At 36.3% G+C, this 22830-nt stretch overlaps 1 non-coding gene across 1 annotated transcript; it reads right to left on the reverse strand.

Annotated features, from left to right (window-relative positions):
• Positions 1–22628: 22628 nt before the first annotated feature.
• Positions 22629–22700, reverse strand: trnaw-cca (transfer RNA tryptophan (anticodon CCA)). Its single transcript has one exon. It is a non-coding gene; the product is annotated as a tRNA-Trp (tRNA).
• Positions 22701–22830: the final 130 nt, after the last annotated feature.

Below are 22830 nucleotides of genomic sequence, written 5' to 3' on the forward strand. Positions count from 1 at the left end.
TTAGGATTTAAAGGTTTTACGTGGTTAATCAGTGGTGTAAATGGATGTTCTGGCTTCTCGTCATGTTCAGAAAGATGAGCTTCAGACTTGTAAGTATATGTCCCCCCCCCCCCCCCCCTCTTTTTTTGTGTGTGTTTTGTTTTTTGTTTTTTTGGTTGTTTTGTTTGGTCTTCTTTTCGGTTCTATCCGTAGATCTTTTCAGTTCTTGGGTCTCAAGCTTTTCCCCCTTTTTACCATTCTTGTATGTTGTCTTATTCAAATACAACACTATAACGATATAAATGATCAGTCCTCAAGATAGCACAGTGGGGCTGGCTGGTCATACTGTTAAATTTGTTACTTGGAATGTTAGGGGCCTGGGAGGCCAAATTAAACGATCAAAGGTGTTTTCACATTTAAAGAGCTTGTCCACAGATATTGCATTTTTAGGAAGGAAAGGAAGGAAAGGAGGTGAAGTGAGGCCAAGTATGGTGACCCATACTAGAAATTTGTGCTCTGCATTTAACCCATCCAAGTGCACACACACAGTAGTGAACAGACACACGGAGCAGTGGGCAGCCATTGCTGTGCCGTCCGGGGAGCAGTTGGGGGAACGGTGCCTTGCTCAAGGGACTCACCTTAGTCGTGGTATTGAAAGTAAAGAGGGTGCTGGTTATTCACTCCCCCCACCTACAATTCCTGCCGGACCTTAGACTCAAACCTGCAAACTTTGGGTTACAAGTCCAACTCTCTAACCATTAGGCCACAGCTGCCCCATAAATCTAGAGGTACCGCTATTGTAATACACAAACGAATAAATATTTATCTTGCACAATGTAATCTCTGATCCAGGCCGGCGATATATTATAGTTTTGGGGGCTTTTGTACCAGACACCCATTATATTAGCTAGCGTTTATGCCCCCCTAATTTTGATAACCCTGCCTTTATGACTACAATGTATTCCCACCTCCCAGATTTAGACACTCACCACTTGCACAATCAACCCAAATTTAGACCGTTCACAGCCAAAGGCATCAGCTCCTTCTTCAATGTCTAAGACCTTCTCTTTAATGGATCAGTTGGGGTGTTTAGATTCCTGGCGTTTTCTCAATCCAACTACAAAAGACTTTTCTTTCTTTTCAAATGTCCATCATGTTTATTCCCGTATTGATTATTTCTTTATAGATAAAGTTCTTTTGCCTTCAGGTAAATCCACAAATTATTCAGCGATAATCATATCAGATCATGCCCCACATATTTTAGACCTCTGTTTTCCTCAAAATTTGTGTAGACATGTTGAAGGCTGGAAACTCAATACTTCGCTGTTGGCTAACAAGGAATTTTGCGATTATATCTCTAGGAACATTGATTTTTTTTGTTCTTAGAAACCAACAAATCAGAATCCGTATCACAATCACTTCTATGGGAAACATTCAAAGCATTCATACGTGGAAGGATTGTTTCTTTTAATGCATATTGGTTTAAAACCAGAAAATTAAAACAGCAAGAACTAATTGACAAAATTTTAAAGATAGATTAAATGCAAGGTCACCAAATTCTGTTCTGGAGACAGAACGGCTGAAATTACAAACAACAAGGCTGAATTTCTACTAAAATGAACAAAAGCAACTTATTACGAGCATGGAGAGAGAGCTGGCCATCTTTTAGCGTCTCAGCTTAGACATCAGTTTGCTTCCCAATTAATCTCACAGGTGTATGACTCTTCAAATAACCTCATTTCAGATCCAGTTAAAATAAACGCAGAGTTTGCTTATTTTTGTTCTAATCTTTACAAATCAGAAAGCTGTTCAGACACTACTGCTATTCGTACTTTTCTGTCTCAATTAGAAATACCTAAGATAAACCTAAATGAATATTCTTCCACGTATGCTTTTTTGTTTCAGACCGTTCCCATTTCATACATTTTCATCCCCAAATCTTTTTTAGGAAATTTGATGTCATTATATCCTCATATATTCTGGCTGGTAAACCCCCACGTGTTTCAAAGTCAACTCTTCAAAGAACCAAACAGGATGGGGGTCTTGCCCTTCCAAATTTTCTTTTTTACTATTGGGCATCTAATATCCAGAAAGTCTGAACTGTTTCAACTGAAATAAAATTGCACTGATTGATTTTAAAATATCAGTGTTTTGTCTCAAGATGCACACCAGTAATGCTTTTTTCTAAACATGTTTATAAAAATTACTTAATTGTCCTAATTGAACTATGGCCTAATCCTGGCTTAGTCTAAGCCCTGTCTGTGAAACCGGGCTTTAATTTATTTTCTACATCTGGAAAAAATTAAACACTCCGTTAGAGACTCTGTTAATTTATTTTATAAAATGTGGAATCCTATACTTTCTTTTGCTGAGACCATACCTTCATTTTAGAAAAAAAAAAAAAAACAGGCTGTGTTTCACATATGCTATGTACACTTTGATTTTCAAGAACTTGATTGATTTTGAAAAAATCAAAAGATAAAACTAACCTGTTCCGAGGAATCCTAACCGTCAGGCTAAGCTTAGTCCTGTAACATGGACTAATAGGAATGCACTGATGGTGCGGATGTAGTCAGCAAATGAGGTAAAATGAAGTCATTTGAACGTTTACACCCATTGACCTGTTTTATACTAAAAGTGGCAGTTTTCTTGTGAGAAGTATTTGCTTTGTTTTAGTGTTGTTCAGTGTAGATGAGAAACTTTTGGAAAATGTTTGAGAATGCTAGTCTGGATAAACAAAATTTTAAAACAAAAAGGCTGTTTTCAATTGTATGCGGATTCATTTAGATGTAGCTTTAGTGTCCACTGGCTGTTTTATTTGCTTATCAAATAGCTTAAAATGAACAAATGTAGACAGCATGCAGTAGCCAAATGTAATCACTCTAATTTCAAAATTTGCTTTGTGCAAAATAAGTAATTTTCTTAGATACTTTTGCATAATTAGCCTAAGTGCTAGAAATCAATGGTTTAATATTAGAAGCTGATATTAGGTTTAATGTTACTAATTCCATCTTATTGGTACAACTTAAATGCATGATCTCATAATAACAAATGGCCAGTGTGAAAGCAGGATATTCTCTGCTGCACTTGAAGGCAGTGTTAGTATTTGTCATGTGATCTCTACATTTCTACACTTGTGTGACATTATTCATAAATATTCATTTCAGCTTTGAGAATGAAAACCAACCTGTTTGTTCCTCAGTATCTTCATGTTTGACTCTGAATGTCTCTTCAATCTTAATGTCTTCACTCTCCTCTTTAATAAACGCCATCTTTGTTTGTTCCTCAGTTTCTTCATGCTTGACTCTGAATGTTTCTTCAATCTTCATGTCTTCACTCTCCTCTTTAATAAACACCATCTTTGTTTGTTCCTCAGTATCTTCATGCTTGACTCTGAATGTTTCTTCAATCTTCATGTCTTCACTCTCCTCTTTAATAAATGCCATCTTTATAAAAGTGTGTCAAGTGGATCTCAGTTGCTCCTCCAGTTTTTGGGTGTTTGAACACTTTGTCCTGTTTAAGATGCAAACAATTAACAGAAAGAAAATCAATGCAAACTAAATATCTGTGTGCATCTCAATCAGATTGCTATTTCGGTTGCAAGTGAGAGTTATTGGCCTGATTATTGCTCAACACGGACACTTTACCAATAAATAATAACTGAACACAGAAAATAAAATTAAAGAAATTACACACAGTAACTATCTAGTTTTAATTAAGATTAAGCATTTAATGATTATAGTGCATTTAATATATTACATTTAGAAACATAACATTTCTATTGTTTGTAAAAGTTCGTTAGACATGTTTGTGTTTGTTGTTCTCGTTGTATTTCCTGTGTTTTGAGCAGCAGATGTCGTCAGTGTGCGGTGATTTAAAAGTGAATCATTTGTGAAGCAATTGATTCATTTGAATTGGAGTTTTGAAAAGATTCGTTTCTCCAGCACTGAATAAATCCGTGTTTATCATCTGATTCACTAAATACGAACCGTAATGAGACGCACCTCTTCTGTTACTTGTGTAACCGAATAGTCAACTACAATGTTTGTAAAAACTATAAAGTAGACTAACAGCGTTATAGCAATTTAAACACTTAAAATGAATAAAACCACAAACCTTTCTTCAGCTCAAACAGACCAAGTAGGGCTCGCTGCAGCCTGCGGTGGACATCCAACCCCGCCCACATCCATGTGTGACGTCAGACACCACGCCCCCGTCAATGCGTCATCGTGTGACTCCCCTCCCCATCGGTAGCTTTAAAGCGGTGCATTTCAAAATACTTCACGAAATTTATCCATGTAAAGTAGCTCTTTCTAAATTCATGGACATTGATAATACCCGCAGTTTTTGTAACACACATGAGGAAGACTTGTGTCATTTGTTTTATAATTGTGAATTGTGAATTAGTTTTTGGTATGATGTTAGCACCTTTCTATTTCTGCAAAGAAATGTTAATTATATGCTTTCTTTAAAAGATTTTATCTGTACTTATTCTCATAAAAGTAAAATGATTGAGTACGTTGTTAACTTTTACATTTTGCAAGGCAAATATTATATTCATAAACAGAAATTTGCTAAATGCATACCAAAATGTAATTTATTTTTATTAGAAATAGAAGTTTTTAAAAAGTCTTTAAAACAAATGAATACATTTGTTGTTACATTTCACGGAGAACTTTTTTTCTGGTTATGCTTCCACAATATAATTTTTGTATATGTAAGGGAAAAGGAAGAAAATTTGAACTATTGTTTAGTTGTTTCTAGGTTTTAATTTAGTTTTTGTTTATTTTTTTACTTTTTATTTATACGTTTATTTATTTATTTATTTTTCTCTCTCTATGGTATTAGTTTATTTTTATTTTTTATTATTATTGTTCCCCCTCTTATTACATATTTTATTACTGTATACAGATTAAGCTTGTATTTTGTGTATCTGGATTTCTATTTCAATATTTTTGTAATGTCCAATTATTCTTTAATAAAATAATAATTTAAAAAAAGAATCCCGATGTTGTACGCATGTGCAAGAATGGCGGAAGTATGTTGTATCGGGGATGTAAACAAAACAGTTTGTATTAAATAATACAAATTAAACCTAGGTCATCTTTCATATGGAACTAATTACATTCGAACAGCCGGTAAAACGCTTGCTTTGGTTGATTAAAGTTAGGAAAATGGTAATTGGTAATAAAACATTTAAACCCTACCCTATTTGTTTGTGTAATGACATAAATTCACGTTAATTATAATCGATTTTGACATAGCTTAGACAAGATCAGATTTAGACGGACAATTAAGTTTTGTTATTGTAAAAGTAACACTTAGCATATTTTCATTTTCATCTAATTTTCTAAAGATATGTCCACAAATGTGAACATTGCTAATCATATTATCACTATTTTAATATGTGTTAATACTATTTAATATGTTGGATGTGTGACGTGTTTGAACATGGACGTGGCGTCTGGCGTCACACTTGGATGTGGGCGGGGTTGGATGTCCACCGCAGGCTGCAGCGAGACGCTCCTCAAACAGACGCAGGAGCGCGGCGCCGATCTATGACGTCACAGCACCGGCTCAAAATAAAAGTCCTGTTCACACGCTGATGTGTCTAAAAAAAAAAACAAGACAAAAAGTGCATATGTACATAAAGAACATTAGATTAATAAAACATCTCAGAGAATTATTCTTAGAGAAATATATTAAATATATTAAATACATTGAAATATGTGGTTTTTAATTGTAAATCACCTCCAACTAAAGTATATTTACGCGCGCACACACACACACACACACACACACACACACACACACACACACACACACACACACACACACACACACACACACACACAGAGAGAGAGAGAGAGAGAGAAAGAGAGTCAAAGTCAGTCAAAGTCAAAGTCAACTTTATTGTCAATTCTGCCACATGTACAGGACATACAGAGAACTGAAATTGCGTTACTCTCAGACCTATGGTGCATACAAGTAACATTAAATACAAACAGTAACATTAAATACAAACAGTAACATTAAATACAAACAGTAACATTAGATACAAAGAATAAATACAAATAAACATAATATATAAAATGCAAAACACAATATACAAGTAAGGGCACATGGTAGAGAGTGCAAACCATGTAAACATGTAAACAATATAGTGCAGCAGAGCTTGTAAAGTGTGTTTGTATATGTGTGTGTGTGTGTGTGTGTGTGTGTGTGTGTGTGTGTGTGTGTGTGGGCCCACAAGTGTTTTAAAATCAGTTCATACAGTGTTATTCAGCGCTTATACATTGTAAAGATTTAAAAGGGATAATCTGACACCCAAAGTTATATTTTGGTGTTGTGTTGAATTACTCAATTTATTCAGTGTATTTGACCTTTTGGTCATTTCAGAAACTCAGACGTCTGTAACATTGTCATTTTGAGCTTAAATTTGTATTTATTTTATTGTTTAACCACTTCACTTATTTTGTTTATCCATTTCACACTTTCCAAATCTTATTTGAAATTTAAGTAAATCCTTTACATTTTATACTTATTTTACGTGTTTTCTTCATTCAAAAGAGTTTTATAAGAGACAGTAAAGGTGAAGTATAGCCATTTTTTCAGAGTAACATTTATATACATTATTCCAGTCAGTGACACCAGAGGGGCCCATTACAGTTTTTCTCAATTGCTTAAACACATTTCTTGAAATTATGCCTCTTATTTGCGAAACTCTAAACACAAATCCACAACTCCTAACTCAATTCCCCAAACTTCCTATATTGAGGTCAAAATGAAGCTCTCCACTCAAAACAACTCAATCTTGCTGAAAAACCAAACTTTGCTCTCAGACATGACACACAAATCCTCAAAAAAACTCACACTACAACACAGTTTTACACACTGATGAGATAAATTCAAAACAATACTACTAAAACAATAAAAAAAAACTTTTCACATGATGAACACAACAAATGTATGTATTTGCAAGTGTTTTATTTCTTACTTTACAGTAATGTACTGTAGAAAACAGAACAAAACAGCAAACAACAACAAAATAATTATTCTGCCCAACATCCTGTGTTTGGTCTGGAACAGGCCAAAGAACCTCTTCAGCATCACAGGCTAAATTAGCCCTGGCCAGGCAGCAGGGGTCAAATCCTCTTGCATGCCTAATCCAACCCTGGCACCCATCAACTAAAATATATGAGACTGCTTGTCTTCTTTCCCTTGCCCTTCCTGTCTCTTCCATGTTGTCGTTGTCGTCATCATCCTTCTCCTTCTTCTCCTCCTCTTCCTCTTTCACCTCCTACTCTTCCTCTTCAAAATTACACATTACTATAGGTGGGATATTGATTGAAAAAGACTGAATAGGATTCAAAGTTACACTTGTACTAGTGGTCTGACAAAAAAAAATAAAAAATGCATTACAACGTCATTGTGAAACAGAAAAGAAAAGGAAATATGGGCACAAAGGTGAAAATAAAAATGAGAAAGCCCACTGTCAGAATTTGTAACTCCTGCGTTGTCCTCTGTCTATATATGCTTTCCAATTGAAGGTTCATGAAATGTACCTTTGAGCTTTTTCAGAGAACTGCTTTATCATTGGTTGATCTATATTATTCTTCATTAGTGAAAGTCAAGATTCACTTGAATAATTCATGGCAAATTTACAAAAAGTCTAATAGAAATGTGTAGAATATATGATTGACAGTTTATGACAACTAGATCAAAAATTTTGCATTTACAGTAGGTAATGACTTATACGATGAGCTAATGACTTGATGTTTTGAGGGGTAAGACTTTTGCACAGAGAAATATATAATACATTTTGAGCAACATGACAATAGCAACTGATAATGTAGGAAACCGCAGACAAATGTATATAATCAGTTGTATGAATGTGCCAAAGCAATCACAACTTGATCAGAAGAAAGAGACGCTTTTTATGATGTGCACAAGAGACTAGATGATGTAGATGTTGAACAAGTAGTTTTGGCAATTTCATTTCTGATCTGAGAAATGCACCAAAGTGACTGAGAAACACTGTAAGCTGACTTTGGCTCTTTTATCTCCATTGAAGATTCTGATTAGTGTGTGCTAAATTTTGACTCCTAGTGTTTCCAGTTGGGTAATTGTGTGCTAATTGAGCTCAAACTTCGCAGACTTGAGTGAACAATATTGAATGCTTGTGCTTTCTAAATGACCTCATGGTGTAAGCACTGAGAAATGTAGGGATTTGTGTGTAGAGTTTTGCAGTAACAGTTCACCAAATATAACTCATGTGTCAAAGCAGGGAATAGTGTTTAATGTTTAGGGAAATGGGTGTGCTTTTTGAGAAATGGCGTTATAGTTTTGAAATTTTAGTTCAAAAGATTGGTTATAGTGTTTTAGCAATTGAGAAAAACTGTAATACAATTACTAACAGATATTTAGGTGCATGTAAACGTAGCTAATGTGTTGCAATGATATTTGCAAGCTGAGGCCATTATTAGCCATTTTTGCACTGACTTGCTAATTGCTTATGCCTATAGGCTCATGAACTGCAACCAAATGTAGGTTTGTCAATATTTGTACTGTATGTGTGTGTATATAGGTGTATATGGCTTATGAGGACACAAATCTGTGTTTTTTTTTATCTTAAAATGCAGAAGGTTTTCTGTGATGGGTAGATATTAGGATAGGGGCATAGAAAATACAATTTCTACAGTGTAAAAACCATCATGTCTATGGAGAGTCCACATAAACCACATATACCAACATGTGTGTGTGTGTGTGTGTGTGTGTGTGTGTGTGTGTGTGTGTGTTTGTTTTTGTGACATATCAGGACACAAATTTGTGTAATAACATGGGTATGACATAGGTATTACAAGGAGATGGTGACTTAAGCCCCGTTCACACTACACGCGACACAGCGACGCGATCCCATTCATTTCCATGGAGAGCTGGCGATTTCCGGCGACGAGAGCGACAGCGGCCGTCAGTGGCCGTTGGCGACCGGATGTGGGCGTGTCAAGCGACGCGACAAAGTTCAGAATCTCTAAACTTTATGCAAATGAAGAGCGATTTTCGGGAGCGACAGCCAATAGGAAAGAAGATGATAGTGCTCATGTGATCATTCTCCTTTCAGCTCCAGCAGAGGAGAAATTAATTCCTGCCGTTAGCACATACAGGGACATACATTTTAAAAATGAGACATGGAAAGGGGTGGCCAATATCGTGGGGATTCCAAGTAGGTTTTTAATGAACTAATATGATGTAAAATTAGATATTACCTCTTAAAAAATCAAAACCAAAATGTGTTAAATGTATGACAACAGACAAAATCATAAATGATTAGACAGCAAATAAACGTACCACATTAAAAATAATATTAACTGCATTAAAATGAATTGTAACATGCTTGTCTTTGTTTCTAAAGTTGCTTTGGATAAAAACGTCTGTTAAATGATGTTACTAAGCAACCAGTAATAAGAACGCCCACTAGCGACCTCATCGCCAGCCTCTGGCGACATGCAGCGACAGAAGTCGCTGCTAGTGTGAACGGGGCTTTATGAGGACATTGCCCATGTCCCCACTTTTCAAAAGGCTAATAAATCATACAGAATACTTTTTTTTTTTTTTGAGAATGTAAAGATATGCACAGTCTCCTGTGAGGGCTAGGTTTAGGTGTAGGGAAGGTATAGGGTGATAGCAAATATCGTTTGTACAGTATAAAAACCATTACGTCTATGGAATGTTCCCACAATTCACAAAAACAAACATGTGTGTGTGTGTGTGTGTGTGTGTGTGTGTGTGTGTGTGTGTGTGTGTGTGTGTGTGTGTGTTGCTCATAGAAGTGAAATGTGTGCTCTTACAACTCTGACAACATTTGTGTCAGATACAATGCGAATACACCATCCAATCAATTGGAAAGAATTCCAAAGATCCTAAGACTATTTGATCCCTTATTCGTGACTCCTCGCCATCCTAAAGCTCTTAATAGCACTCTGATTCACCCATACACACACACTGTAATCCCTGAGCTGAGTGTTACCTGTGTACAGAATGCAATGCGTGGTAGATTTGATTTTAAAATCAGCCTTTCAGATCATAATGTTATACTTTCTATGTATTTACAGAATTGAAATGACATTAACCCTAAATCATAGCAGTACACTCACGTGCTTCACGATGCCATTGAAGAACCTTTTTTGTCTAAATGGTTCCATTAAGAACCTTAGGGTGCTTTCACACCTGCCTTATTTAGTTCGGTTGAATCGCACTAGAGTTCGTTTTCCCTCTTGGTGCGGTTCGTTTGGGCAGGTGTGAATGTAGCAATCGAATCGCACTCGAGTGCGCACCAAAAGCGGACCAAAGAACGAACACTGGAGCGGTTCGTTTGTGGTGAGAACATGAACCGAACTAGAACAGACCAAACCGCGAAAAGTAATGCGCCTTTTTGGACTAATCCAGCTGCCGTAGTCCGCTGCGCTGTTCATTATGGGATGAGGACAAGTATTTGTTGACAGTTAGCGCTTTAGCAACATAGCCCCATGACAGCTCGTGGACAAAGTTGTGAGGAGGTGTGGAGCCTCATAAATTTGGTCTGATGATCATATAGGTCCCAACTTTCGAAAACTTACAAGAACATCACAATCTTTCTCATTGTTTAAGGGGCCGTTCACATGTCGCGCCTAAAAACGCGTGGAAAACGCTAGGCGCGCTGCTTTCTCTTTCTTTCCAAACTGCTTGAGCACGCAAAAGACGTGACGTGAATGTTTAGAAAATACGTTCGATACACTGATCTATATAATTCTCTATTATATATCAGTGGTTCAATGACACGATCTGGCCAACAAGTGATGTGGATGTTGTCACATGACTGCATTTTGGTTTGTTTCAACTGGTTCGGACCAGAGCAATCAGTGGTATGGTGTGAAAAGGACCCAAAACAGCAGAAAAATGCTACAATGTATTATTTGTTGCCCTTGGTCCGGACCAAATGAACCGAACCACAGATGTGAAAGCACCCTTAAACATCTAAAGAACCTTTCTGCTTCACAAAAGGTTCTTTGTTGTAAAAGAAGGTTCTTTAGATTACAAAAAGGTAAAAAAGAAATGGTTCTTTACAAAACCTTTGCCTGAATGGTTCTTTGTGGAACCAAAAATGGTTCTTCTATGGCATCGCTTTAAGAACCTTTCAAAGCACCTTTATTTTTAAGAGTGTACATCTAAATCCATGGAAATAAAAGAAGACTGGCAACAAGTGTGCATGATTTGACACCATTGCTTTTGGAAGCACATGCAAGGTGGAGCGATCATTTTTATTGTCACAAAGAAAAATAATGGAATAGTCCCACAGGATGGAAATGGAATTTCAAATGGAATGATAGGAAGAGGAATTCATTACAGATGCAGGCAAACGAAAACAGATCCTGCGATTTCACATGGTATCATGGTTAATTCTGTGATGCAGGAAAGACATGATCAGTAACAGTCATGTTTCGTTCTTTAAACACATACAGCTAGTACATAGTTTTGCCCAGACATATACAGGTCTTGACAGACATGCATATGCAGACCTCTCTCAGAACATTACTGCAACAAGCGGCAGTATGCGTATTGTACACATGCAGCAAAAACATTCATGATTCAGTTATTAATAGTATTTTTACATGATTGATATGCACATTTAAATAAAAAATGCATAATGTGGTGTAACATACTAAAAGCAATGACCAGAAAGATTACACATTCTTTATCTTTTACACAATAATAATTAATTCTGCCTATTTCATAACACTTATATGTACATTAGTTTGGTAAACTTAGTTAATGAATTTGATGGGTTTTTTTTTTTTTTTTTTTTTAAAGCAACCACATGCTGGAGGTTCTCCATACAAGGCTTTCCACACAGTTTTTTACAGCCTGTTGCACTCTCAGCAAACATATGACACTCTCTAAAGATGCGCTTTCACCTGATGGCATGCTCAAGCAAGATCCTCAAGCAATGGCAAGTGTGCCATCCTCAAATCCAGTAATCACATTTAATATAGACCCAAATTACAAACCTCTCATTATGCAGCTGTATGCATATCTGTGTTTTTAATGCAGATGAACATTGCAGTTTGGCTATAACATAACTGTCTCACAGTATATGATAAAAAATATATAATATAAATACAAAGTTCTAAAAGTAAATCTAACTAAAAAGATAAAAAAGATAAAAATCTTAACACATTTATACGGTCACTTTTTGGAATAAATGCTCATATGTAGTTTTCACACATAAATTTGTACATATCCACAAGGAATGGGAGCCAATGACACCATCTATATTAGGCTTTCCCTCCCCAACAGAAACATATTTAAGATCAAGACAGGTTGTTGACACTTTATTGATCAAATATTGTCTACACAGACAGACTAAAGAGCCAATAATCGAATAGCATTTAAGATCTATAAGGGTTATAAGACTAATAGTGTTTACTTTAAACGTGAATTTAATTAGATTACATACAAAGTCAATGCAAAGATGCAAATAAAGGCGAATTTGCACCGGGCAACGCAAATAACAAAATGTGCAACGTGTTTGCCGCGAACATTTGATATTTGCCTCAATAACGTCTTCCACGCAAAGTTCAATTCAAACAGAAAATTTGCATGTCGCAAGCCAATCAGTGAAGAGCTTATTGACACATCTAGTTATATCAGAAAATGAAAGAGCATTATTGTAGCCCAAAATTTATAATGTAGGTATCTAGAGCATTAAAAACAATTAAAATCAGTGGTAGTGGTAGTTGTATTATGTTAGCATGGCTACAAGAATACTGCTATCAGTAAAAAAAATAATGTCAGTGTATATACAGAAGTAAAATTTAACACACACATTAATGCTGGATTAATACTTATCTGCCTCTGGATAGTGTTGTGAACCCAGACTCATCGACATTTGGCTTTCCGGCATATTTGGGACTTCCACAACAGGTACAAAGCAGCGATCGTAGTTATCTCACAATGTTCTTATTCACGCGAGTGACGCAAAAAAACAGTAATCTAGAGTGTTTGACACAATGCGCATATTATTTTTTTGCATTAAAGAATCAAATGACTAGACAGAACAGTGGAAGAAATTATGAGAAAACATTACCTTGCACCAACATATCTTCAGATATTTTAGAAGACAACTTTAGCAGGTTCATGCTTACTTTATTAAAAATCATATGTTTTCATACTAATCGTATTGTATACATTTGTACAAAATTGCAAATTTGTAAAATACTTACGTTTGACATTGGGTTGATTCAAATAATCACTTGAAAAAATGTTTAAAAGGACAACTGTCTGACTTGCAAATATTGCAATTGACCCTTTGCCAGGAGTTTGACTGACAGGCGATCTGATCAATCATAAAGCTGAATCTGCCATTTTGTCTGACAAATAAAGCAGACAGGAGAGTAGATTACAGTTTTTCTCAATTGCTAAAACACTATAACCAGTCTTTTGAACTAAAATTTCAAAACTATAACGCCATTTCTCAAAAAGCACACCCATTTCCCTAAACATTAAACACTATTCCCTGCTTTGACACATGAGTTATATTTGGTGAACTGTTACTGCAAAACTCTACACACAAATCCCTACATTTCTCAGTGCTTACACCATGAGGTCATTTAGAAAGCACAAGCATTCAATATTGTTCACTCAAGTCTGCGAAGTTTGAGCTCAATTAGCACACAATTACCCAACTGGAAACACTAGGAGTCAAAATTTAGCACACACTAATCAGAATCTTCAATGGAGATAAAAGAGCCAAAGTCAGCTTACAGTGTTTCTCAGTCACTTTGGTGCATTTCTCAGATCAGAAATGAAATTGCCAAAACTACTTGTTCAACATCTACATCATCTAGTCTCTTGTGCACATCATAAAAAGCGTCTCTTTCTTCTGATCAAGTTGTGATTGCTTTGGCACATTCATACAACTGATTATATACATTTGTCTGCGGTTTCCTACATTATCAGTTGCTATTGTCATGTTGCTCAAAATGTATTATATATTTCTCTGTGCAAAAGTCTTACCCCTCAAAACATCAAGTCATTAGCTCATCGTATAAGTCATTACCTACTGTAAATGCAAAATTTTTGATCTAGTTGTCATAAACTGTCAATCATATATTCTACACATTTCTATTAGACTTTTTGTAAATTTGCCATGAATTATTCAAGTGAATCTTGACTTTCACTAATGAAGAATAATATAGATCAACCAATGATAAAGCAGTTCTCTGAAAAAGCTCAAAGGTACATTTCATGAACCTTCAATTGGAAAGCATATATAGACAGAGGACAACGCAGGAGTTACAAATTCTGACAGTGGGCTTTCTCATTTTTATTTTCACCTTTGTGCCCATATTTCCTTTTCTTTTCTGTTTCACAATGACGTTGTAATGCATTTTTTATTTTTTTTTGTCAGACCACTAGTACAAGTGTAACTTTGAATCCTATTCAGTCTTTTTCAATCAATATCCCACCTATAGTAATGTGTAATTTTGAAGAGGAAGAGTAGGAGGTGAAAGAGGAAGAGGAGGAGAAGAAGGAGAAGGATGATGACGACAACGACAACATGGAAGAGACAGGAAGGGCAAGGGAAAGAAGACAAGCAGTCTCATATATTTTAGTTGATGGGTGCCAGGGTTGGATTAGGCATGCAAGAGGATTTGACCCCTGCTGCCTGGCCAGGGCTAATTTAGCCTGTGATGTTGAAGAGGTTCTTTGGCCTGTTCCAGACCAAACACAGGATGTTGGGCAGAATAATTATTTTGTTGTTGTTTGCTGTTTTGTTCTGTTTTCTACAGTACATTACTGTAAATTAAGGAATAAAACACTTGCAAAGGCATAGATTTGTTGTGTTCATCATGTGAAGAGTTTTTTATTTGTATTGTTTTTGTGGTATTGTTTTGAATTTATCTCATCAGTGTGTAAAACTGTGTTGTAGTGTGTGTGATTTTGAGGATTTGTGTGTCATGTCTGAGAGCAAAGTTTGGTTTTTCAGCAAGATTGAAATGTTTTGAGTGGAGAGCTTCATTTTGACCTCAGTATCGGAAGTTTGGGGAATTGAGTTAGGAGTTGTGGATTTGTGTTTAGAGTTTTGCAAATAAGAGGCATAATTTCAAGAAATTTGTTTAAGCAATTGAGAAAAACTGTAATGTCGGTAGACTTGAACATGAAAAATGGTGTGTACTGATGTATTTCCTTGGTTGAAACAAGATACTTTCTCAGGTTCATTCTTGTTTATTTTGTGCTATTACTAGTAAAGAGGAAGATATCATTGGTTCACATGCCACTTAAACTGAGGCGCTACAGTGATCTGTCACAACACATTAAAGAGCGTCTTTGCTTTTAAAGTTTCGTTTTTGCTCCACAATGTATTTTTCACTGCATGAGAACAGGATGTGTGGCATGACAGCGGCAAAGCTAGTCGGACATAGCTAGAGTGACGAAGGGGACCGGGTCTTTGCAAAGGGTCAACTGCAGACTGTATCATAAATGTGGATGAAAAATAATACAAAACACTAAGGGCCAGATTTACTAACAGCTTGTGCTAGTAATGGGCGATATAAACGATATGCGATATAAACGATACAAAATTGGCCTACGATAGAGATTCTAATTCTATTGCACTATCGCGATAATGCATGTTTGATGACGCAATCTACCCGCGAAATTTACAGTAACGAGCTGCAGCCGGCTGCAACGCATCATCTTGAATAAAAATGGCTGAAAGCGTCAGCGAAACAGAGGAGCTCGTGAAAAAGACTGGTGCAACCAGTACCACCGCTCCCTATACGCAGACTAGGCTTGTAAACACACGTGATGACGCGCAGCATCTGCGCCGCAACGCGCCCTCACCTCTGTTTACGGCTGCCTATTTGGCCAAAAATGATGATAATAATTGATGAACAATATGCCTGGTCCTGGAAAGAGACATCAACACTCCGGCGCCGAGAAACGAAAGAAAAAAAAAGCCCAAGATGAAGCCCGTGCATCACTTTCAGGTACTTTCATAATCCTGTGAAACTTTATATTATTCTGTCGACATTAATAATGTGTTTTAATGTCGGTAATAATTTCACGACTAACGCATCTTTCTTAATATGAATACCGGCAGATCTAAGTAAACAAAATGACTTAAAATGCATTATATTAAAACAATTATGGCAATTATGATTATTGATTAATAATGACCATATAGTGTCATTAAATAACAGTGTTAAAATACATAATCTAATACAAAATTAACAGTTTACATTACAATTGTAATAGAAATGCCTGAAAAGGGCACCAAAGGCCTGGTAAATGCAGTTGTTACACTTACATGATGATCAAATTCCTAGTTTAATATTGACCAAACATTTAATTAAAATATCCACATAATCTTTCCTATCATTTCCTCAACTAAAATATTGTGGACATCATAACCCTTGTCTGCTTTATTGTCAAATAGCAAAGGCTTTATTATATGAAGAGCTCATTTACGACTTTGCCTCAAGAAAAAGCAGAAGTGTGCCTTTGTAAATTTTGAACTTTGGAAAGCTCCAGCAGATGACAGTGTTGATTTTATTTCAGTTTATTATGGTTTATTTGATTGAGATTTCACATTTTTAATTGTTTTATTTAAAGTGTAATTTTAGTTTGTATGTTTTGCTGTAGAGCTACAATTGTAATTTATAAATGATACAATTTATTTATGTATTTACTATTTACTTTTATTTGAATAAAGTTCTATTTTGGCCCCTATAGTAGGTGTTTTTTTTATTATATTATTATTACTTCTGTAATATTTGGGAGAGCGGGCACAAAAGTAAATTTCTGCTTAGGGCACCCATTTGGCCAGCAGCGGCCCTGGGTGCTTGTTATTTGGACGTGGTTTGGCTTTAAGCCGTCCGACGAGCAGCAGCAAAATATACTCTGTAGAGTGTGTGGGGCAAAAGTTCCAGTTAAGAGAGGTAACACGACTAATCTGTTCTACCACTACATTTAGTTTATTTATCTGCAACATTGTGTTGTTTAATTACAGTTTTGCTTTTGCACAATAAATGTTCTCAAAACGACATGCAACGTTTCTTTATTTCTTTAAAAAAAAAAAAATTTGCAGCTTGGCTTTCCTAAGGGTCTATGTAACCTGTTCTGAAATGGTTCTATTATAATTTATATATCGCAATATATATCGTTATCGCAAGAGGCTGCAATGTATATCGCAATATGGATTTTAGGCCATATCGCCCATCCCTAGCTTGTGCCATCGCAAACCGTCTTTTGGCATTAAAATAGTACTGTCAGGATTTACCAAAGGCATTGCATCCTCAAGCAAAGCGCCTGACTTTATTGATTATGCATTTGTAGAAGTTTCTCTTTCCAGGCACCAAATTTATGGGAGAGTATTAAAATGAATCACGCAACGTGATTTACTAACATTTACACTCATCAAATAACTGGTATTTGTGCCATTATTTACCGCCCAAAAAAAGCATGTTTTACAGTTTTTCTCGATTGTTTACACACATTTTCTGAAAGCATGCCTCATATTCTCAGAACTCTACACACATATCCAAAAACACACACACAATGGACAAAACCTCTCAATTCCCCTGCAAAATTAAACTTCACATTCAAAACAATGTTATTTCTTCTCAAAATGGTATTTTGTTTTCAAATGACACACACAAACCATCATATCAATAGACATTTATAAGAACCAGTTGAACACTGACGTGCTCAATGTAAAAAACACTTCTCCATTCAACGTAATGACTTATGCCTTTTTTTGTTCAGTGTTACACTTACTGAAGACAGTATATACATAAGTGTGTTGTGATGTAAAATATTTGAGAATATTGTTTTTATACTCAGAACACACAAATACATGGTAATGAATATATAAAATTTTTCCCACAAAAACAATGTACACATTGTACATCCCAACCAACACAAAGTTCCACATACTGTACAGTGGTCTACATACAAAACTTTGTACTTTTTACTGTATACAGTTACTGTAAAAAAAAAAAAAAAAAAAACTATGCTGCATCTTGTCTTCTGTTTCGGTCTAGCCACAGCATCATCCACATCACAAGCAATGTTTTCCCTGGCCAAGCAGCGGGGGAAATATTGCCTAGCATGGCGAATCCAGCCATGAAAAGTATCAACTGCTAAATCTCTACATGCGTCTTCCATAGCTTAGAGAAGGGGTATACGCGTTTGTGGATTTCGGTCATACACTTTCCATCTCCAGGCAAAAAAAAATTCCTCAATAGGATTTAGGAATGGGGAATATGGAGGGAGATAAACAACTAAAAAACGTGGGTGGGCAATTAACCAGTTCATCAAACCCCAATTGTAAGTCTCTTTAGATAAAAGCGTCTGCTAGATGACTAAATGTAAATGTAGACCTGTGTGACAGGTGTTTACCATTGTGATGAGTCAGTGTGCATAGTAGGACAACTTAACTTTAGAATTTGAATGGTAGTGTGTTCCTTGTGAAAACAAGATATTTCCGTCATGAAAATTGTGCCAAATGCAGAGAATTGTGTGTAGTGTTGTGAAAAAAAATGTGTTTTAGAATTGCAATTTGAGTGTAAAGCAATAATTGTGCTTGTAGTTTAGCAGAATTGGTTCAGGGGGTTGGTGCACGAGTTACATGTTATGGTCATTGTGTCTCAAGTACTAGTTTTTGTGTGTAAACAATCGAGAAAAACTGTAATACAACATCTCTTAGAGCACTAGATTATTGAACCTGGCGCTGACCCTTACTATTCTATTACAAAAATAGGTAGGGGGCGCTACATGTATTTAAAATACTTTTTTGTATTTGATTTGTATTTGTTCATAGTCTATTGGTGTTAAATGTGTTGTTTTGATTTTATTGTCGATTGTTCTGATTGGCATTTTATTAAAGCGTTGGTTTTATAGATAATTTTTGTGTGATTGTCTTTTGTAGATAAATTTATAAATTTTTTGATGGATATTTGACATTTTTTTGATATTTTGTGTTTTTCTGTGAGTCAACACAGGATAGTTTTCAAATAAGACAGTTATATAGATATGTTTTATTATAATGGTGTTCAGTTTTATTTTAAAGTAATTGTGTTGGCCTTTGGGTTTGGGAATTTTTATTGAAGTGTTACAAAAATAGATGCTTTATTAAACCTAAAAAAAATATAAATTAGTTAAGTATGGTTATGAAGGTTAAACTCACAAAGTCAAGAACAGATCACTTGACCTCAACATAATTGGAACACGCAACCTCCCGATCCGGGGTCAGGCGCACTCTGTCGCGGCCACGAGGTCGAGAAAACAAGTCGGCGTTCCTTGCTTAATTGCTTTGATTTAATTTGCAAATCAGTCACGGTAAAGGGCTGTAGACTTTATACTATGGATGTCAAGAAGAGATCAACTGATGTGATTGGAACATGCAACCGTCTGATCTGGATTCAGCCAAGCTACCGTTGTACCCCAAGACACCACAAACCTATCTGGTGTTTCCTACTTAAGCCACCTTTTGTTGTCCTGCCTTCGATAGCTCAGCTGGTAGAGCGGAGGACTGTAGATGATACATTGGCTATCCTTAGGTCGCTGGTTTGATTCCGGCTCGAAGGAGCTGGCTTTTGAATTCGGCACGTAGATGTTTCCACGATTTCTTCAGAGATTGCAGGGCAAGATATGCAAAAGTAACACGTCAAGAGGCAGATCTGTCACAGTACACAATGACAGAAATGGTTATTACATGAGATCTCAGGCTTAATACAGTTTTTTATGATTGTTTACACTCTAAAATAAAAATTTCCACACAATTTGCAAAATTCTACTCCAAGGAGCAAAACACCGCCACAGATTTGCACAACATTACACACAATGTCTGCTTCACTCTTTTTGCAAAACATTACACACAGTGATTTGTAAAACTCTACACACATTTCAACACCTTAGACACAGATAAGGATTGTGAGGTTACTTCCTTGTCATTACAAAGCCCAGGATTGCCAATGACCACACTAATGAACAAATTAGATAAACACATCCACAAGGTGTGGAAGCACACATGTGCTAATTTGAAAACGCAGCACTCAGGTGTGCTATAAAAGGCAGCAGGTGAGTTCACCTGTATTCATCAAAAATTATGTGGATGAAATCTTATGGCCTGATCCAGCAAGACGGAGAGATGAGGAATAGTTGCAGTAGTTGTGTTGCTTTTTTTTTTCCAGAGTCAAACTGTATGTACTTCATGCAGTAATTTTTATTTGTCTACAGATTTTATTTGTTTCATTGATTTCATTGTTGGTTGATTACTGTAACTGATTATGGTAAGAAATACTGTATTTCTTGAATTTAAATAAATACTTGAAATATTCAGTCTGCCGCATCAGTGTTGTGCAGTGCTTGGTAAGTTTATAGTAGGCCTATTTGTGTACATTCTCCCTCTATCTCAAACTACAGTTTTTCTCAATTGCTAAGACACATTTCTTGAAAGCTGCTCTCCTTTTCTCTAAACTGTGAACACAAAACCCAATTCTCAAGCTAAATTCACAAAATCTCAGACTCTTCTTGCAAAACCAAACTTTCACCTCAAAACAGTTCAATCTGTGCTCAAAACTGAACTATGTTGTCAAATCGTGCCCCGAGTCAATCAAAATTAAAAACACTACTGAACAGTCACTAAACACTACGTAGTAAAAAAAGAAAACACAATGCTCAGGACATGAAGCTGGAGAAATAAATGTTTATTGTTCACTGTAGGCTAAATGCATGTTGCAAAACAAAGAAAACCTGTGCATTTAGCACTTGTACAAAAAGACAAAACAGGAATCTCGTGCATTTACACGTAGCACTAGTAAAAACAAACAGAAATCCTATGCGTTTGCCACTTGTGAACAGTAAGCCCATGTAAAAATAAAGTACAAAAATATACAAATAAGTGCATTACTCAGCCACAGCATCATGTCTCTGTACTGGGTCAGGCCACAGGACTTCATCCACATCACAGGCTACATTTTGTCTGGCCAGGCAACAACATAGATGGGAAGAGTTCGTGTCAGAGGAGGTCGAGGTGGTCAGTCAAGACAAAGAACAGTAATATCTGATGAAATCAGAGCTACTGTAATTGACCATGTTCGTGTCCATGGTATGAGCATGAGGGAGGCTGACAAAGGGTACAACCAAACATCAGTAGATTCACTGTGGCCACCATAATCCGAAGATTTAGAGAAGAGAACAGGTAATTACCATTTTTTGACATTATAGTACAGTATGTAAATGTTGACGGCAATTACTGTATGACATACTATAGAGCTGGTAAGTCCCGCCCATCCATAAAACCCCACTGGACCTCTAGATTGAAAAATCGTCAATGCAAGTGAATGTGAGAAAATAATTATTTGACTACAATGTCAAAAAATGGTAATTACCTGTTCTCTTCTCTAAATCTTCGGATTATGGTGGACACAGTGAATCTACTGATGTTTGGATTTCATCAGATATTACTGTTCTTTGTCTTCGCTGACCACCTCGACCACCTCTCACACGAACTCTTCCTCTCAGGCCTCACAAACCAGTGCTCTCTGAACAGGCTTCCTGTATATGTTCCCTCACATCATTAGCCACAAGTGTGATCAGTTTTGAGTTGTTGTGTTCAAGTGGTGAAACCTGTGCTTAAATTGTGTTTGACTTTTGTCACCTGTGCTCACCATTATGCAGCACGGGTGCATCACAATGAAAATGTGTTGGCAAGTTGTGTCTAAACAGGTGAAAAGTGCTTATGGTTTTGCCAAAAGAGTGATTGATTCAATCAATGGGTTCAGGCAACTGAGAATTTTGTTCAGACATTAGGGTTTAGTGTTTTAGCAATTGAGAAAAACTGTAATTATGAAGAATGTTGTTTGTCATTATTTTGTTTTGTCATCGAAATGATCCCTTACATAACAATGTCTGCCCAAAAATCTAGCACATGCTATTTCCTAAAATTAGTTTTTTTTTTTACAAATGTGTTTTTTATTTATCACAGCAGTGTGAAACTGTCTGCAATAGTGTCTGATCATTGAGGACTGTGTTGGTTAAATGAAAACTAATAGCATTTTCACAAATATGTGTATATGTTTTGACTGAAATGTGTATGTTTTGACAGAAGTGTGTCATTTTGCAAACAATCTAGGAATTCCGCAAAATGAGTGTGGTGTTTGGATAATTGTGATTATATTTTGAAAAAAAGAACCCAGTTTTCAAAATTGTGTGTAAACAATTGAAAAAAACTGTAAAAATAACAGGTCAAGATACAAATCTATCACAGTACACTGGTGATTTTCAATCCTGATCCTGGGGACCCCCTGCTCTGGGCTGTGTTTCCCAAAAGCGTTGCACTCCTTAATACAACGTAGACGCATTGAAACCAATAGAGTTGCAATCAACTTAGGCTTACGATGACTCTGGAAGACGCGGCCCTGCATTTTTGTCTGTCTCCTTTTTCTGACACACCCAGATGAGCTCATGGAGCTCTCTCCTAACTAGCTAATGATCTTAATCAGGTGTGTTTAATAAGGGAGACATACAGAGCGGTGGGATTGGAAACCACTGCAGCACACAACGACAGGACTTCTTTTCACATTAGAAGTCAACAAGAAATCACGTGACCCCGACGTGATTTGAACACGCAACCTTCTGATCTGGAGTCAGACGCGCTACCGTTGCGCCACGAGGTCCCGAACCCAGAGGTGATGTATTTTGCTTAACCCCCTTGACACAGAATGCAAATCAGTAAATACTGTATACGGTGCTCAAGGAACACTCTTGATGTTGGACTTTATACTCAGGAGATCAAAAACAGATCGT

Source organism: Garra rufa, chromosome 2, assembly GCF_049309525.1.
Source record: "Garra rufa chromosome 2, GarRuf1.0, whole genome shotgun sequence".
NCBI classification, from domain to species: domain Eukaryota; kingdom Metazoa; phylum Chordata; class Actinopteri; order Cypriniformes; family Cyprinidae; genus Garra; species Garra rufa.